The sequence below is a fragment of the Lethenteron reissneri genome, chromosome 56, assembly GCF_015708825.2.
Source record: "Lethenteron reissneri isolate LAM-NWPU_2019-01 chromosome 56, ASM1570882v1, whole genome shotgun sequence".
Taxonomy (NCBI): Eukaryota; Metazoa; Chordata; class Hyperoartia; order Petromyzontiformes; family Petromyzontidae; genus Lethenteron; species Lethenteron reissneri.
This window is the reverse complement of record NC_083834.1, coordinates 4,135,793-4,139,074: the sequence shown is the minus strand read 5'-3', so window position 1 is coordinate 4,139,074 and position 3,282 is coordinate 4,135,793. Positions and strand designations below refer to the sequence as shown.

At 52.8% G+C, this 3,282-nt stretch overlaps 1 non-coding gene across 1 annotated transcript; it reads left to right on the top strand.

Annotated features, from left to right (window-relative positions):
- Nucleotides 1–1,768: 1,768 nt before the first annotated feature.
- Nucleotides 1,769–1,910, top strand: LOC133357134 (U4 spliceosomal RNA). The gene has a single exon (XR_009756931.1). It is a non-coding gene; the product is annotated as a U4 spliceosomal RNA (small nuclear RNA).
- Nucleotides 1,911–3,282: the final 1,372 nt, after the last annotated feature.

The window sequence follows — 3,282 nt, the reverse complement described above, 5'->3', positions numbered from 1 at the left end:
AGTTACCTTGGTGCGGTGTGTAAACAAAGCTACTACGGGGGAGACAAAGGCGTCCGGGCGTGGTGCTGGTCACCCACCCTCCCGGCCCTTTAACTCACTAACAGCACTTGCCCCAACAGTATGGTAAGGCTATACGTTGGGGGGGGGCACCTTTGTCTTGTGTGTGAGCGTGGCTGTGATTTGACTCCACTGTGACCACACACACACAGCAATTGAGATCGCCACCTTCCCTACACTGCAGGGACCTCCTGTAAGAAAGAAAATCGTCTTGAGACTCAAGAAAAACCTTCACCGGGTTTAACAAGTGCCATCACAAACACATTCCTGCGGAGGGAGCTGGTAGGAACGTTGGGTTGCTCGGTCAATGGCCTGCAGGGTCAACGGCGGCGTGGTGTATTCCGCAAAATATGGCCGACTGTGAGGGCGGGCACAAGCCGGCGTGAGTAGGTTAAACGTTGAGTTTTATAAGGGCACCACGGGGTGGCCAGCACCACGCCCGGCCGCCTTTGTCTCCCCAATGTTTACACACAACACCGGGCACTCATCATCATCACCATCATCACCATCCTCACCACCATCATCATCAACATCATCGCCATCATTGTCATCATTACCAAAGACAAAGATCCCCCGTGTAGCCTTAACAGACTGTTGTGGCAAGTGCTGTTAGCGAGCACCTATGAAGGCCTGGAACGGCACACGAGGGGGCTTGGTGGCCAGAACCACGCCCGACCGCCTTTGTGTCCCCATTGGCGATGTTTACTACACACCGCACCAGGCATTCATTCGAGGCTGAGTCGATCCAGGGGAGGCCCAGGACCGGCACAGATATTCGCCACTGTCGTTGGCCGTGAGCGGGAATCGACCTCGGGTCGCCGGGTTCGCTGCGCTAACCGCTGCACCACCGCTCCCCCTAGACCCCCGTATTGCACGCGCGAAGGGACCCCCCGGGGGCCGGGGATCGAGCCCAGATTCCCCTTCTTTGAGTGTGCGCTGTGAAGCAACGCGCGTAACAAGCGGCGATGTGGAGCCCTGTCAGGACCGGTGATTGAGATGCAAGCGGCGGTTTCACGGTGACGGCAGAGAGAGATAGCTGCTACGCCAAGCTCGCCATGCACAGGGCGAGGAAGGTGGCCTTGGAGGGGAAACGTCCGGCCAGCAGCCTGGGCATCTTCCGCGCTCTGGTCGGAGCCCCCAGGGTGTGTGGGCTGGAGTTCCGCCATGCGGCGCGGCTGCTGACCCACGCCGTGCCGGCCTTCAAGGAGCAGTGGGCGATGGAGGAGGCCGTGTGCTCGGTGGCAGATGACGGGGAGCTCTGCGTGTAGATTGTGAGCTACCCGTCAGAGGCCGTCGGACTGCGAGAAGGGCTGCGTGCAGAACGAGAGAGAGCGAGAGAGTGAGCGAGAGGTTGGGGTTTACATAAAGCAAAGTTATTATAAAAAAAAAATTACGAAATGATGAACGAAGCAAAGTGCCGACTACACCGAGCATCTTCTTGTTTCCACTGATCGTAAAAAAGGAGGAATAGGAGAGAGAAGAGGGAGAGAGGGGGTAGAGAGAGGGGGGCAGAGAGGGGGGTAGAGAGAGAGGAAATGGGAAAAGAGAGCAGAGCGAGAAATATTTTGTTAAATATTTCATTTAAAAAGGTTTACATAAAGCAAAGCATAAACAAACGAAATGATGATAGAAGCCAAGTGCCGACTACACCGAGCATCTTCTTGCTTCCTGTGATCGTAAAAAAAGAGGCGAGAGAGAAGAGAGAGATGAGAGCTTTGTGCAGTGACAGTATCGTAGCCAATGAGGTTTATCCGAGGCGCGATTATTGCTAATTGAAAACTTTTCCCAATACCCCCGCCACGCTGACTTGAAACACAGTCGGTGTCGGAAATTTTTGCAAGCTTTCTCGGGAGCTTTGGAAAAGTAAAAATGAAAAAAAAAGAGAGTGGGAGAGAATTTTTTTATTTTAATTTAAAATAGGGAGAGATTTTTCGACTCCGTCACGGCCCGTGCAGAGTGCCCGCTCTCTGCATCCCACACGAGGCGTCGCATCCCAACGGCACGGCCACGCGAGGTGCCTTTGGATCGGGCCCCTCTCGCCTCGTGCGCTCGGGTCCCACCAGGGCAGGGGCAGCAGCCGCTCAGGATTGTCTCGCTCTCGTCGAGACAGAGATAAAGAGAGAGACACACAGAGAGAGAGAGAGTGAGCGAGAGAGTGAGCGAGAGGTGGGGGTTTACATAAAGCAAAGTTTAAGAAAAAAACATTACGAAATGATGAACGAAGCAAAGTGCCGACTACACCGAGCATATTCTTGTTTCCCCTGATCGTATAAAAAAAGAGAGAGAGACAGACAGAGAGACAGACAGAGACAGACAGAGAGAGACTTCGAGACAGAGAAATAGACAGAGACAAAGAGAGACAGACAGCGAGACAGACAGAGACAGAGAGCGAGACAGAGAGACAGACAGAGAAATAGACAGAGACAAAAGAGACAGACAGAGAGACAGACAGAGAAACAAGATAGACCGCTTTGTCTCCCCAGTAGCGATATTTGCAGACTGCACCAGGTTACGCATTTGAGGCTGAGTCGACCGAGGGGAGGCCCGGGACCGGGTTAAGATAATCGCCATCGGGTGTTGGTGATCGCGAGCGGGAATCGAACTCAGGGGGCCGGTTTCATAGCGCAGCGTTAACGTTGATCGCTACGCCACAAAAAGAGACAAAGATCCCCCGTATAGCCTCGACAAACCGCTGGGGGCAAGTGACTTCGCGAGCGCTAACGCGCGTCGCCACACGCGCGCGCACGCACGCGAGGTTTGTGATGCCGTCACATTAGCGAACAAAAGTGTGGGTGGGTGTCAGATTACAAACCCACCTCTCCTCTCTCGTCTCCGAGGCTTGTCCCCCCGCGAAGCAGATTAATTCCCGCGGAGGGGAGTCTTGGAAACTGCCGAGCGGACGGCCGAGAAAAAAAAATATCCAAACAAAGCCGAGAAATTATCTTCGTCTTTGTCAACCGCGATTATTAAAATTATCTTGTTATTGTGTTTAACACGTACAGAATAATAGCGTCGGACGTTCGCGAACGAATATTATCCATGAGAGGGTTTTTTTCGTGGGTTTATATCGTCATCATCATCGTCGTCATCATTATCACAATCCTCATTATCATCGTTGTAATCGTCACCACCATCGTCATCATGATCATACTCGTCATCATGAACACCGTCATCATCATCACCGTCATCATCATCATGATCATCGCCATCATGATCATTGTCATC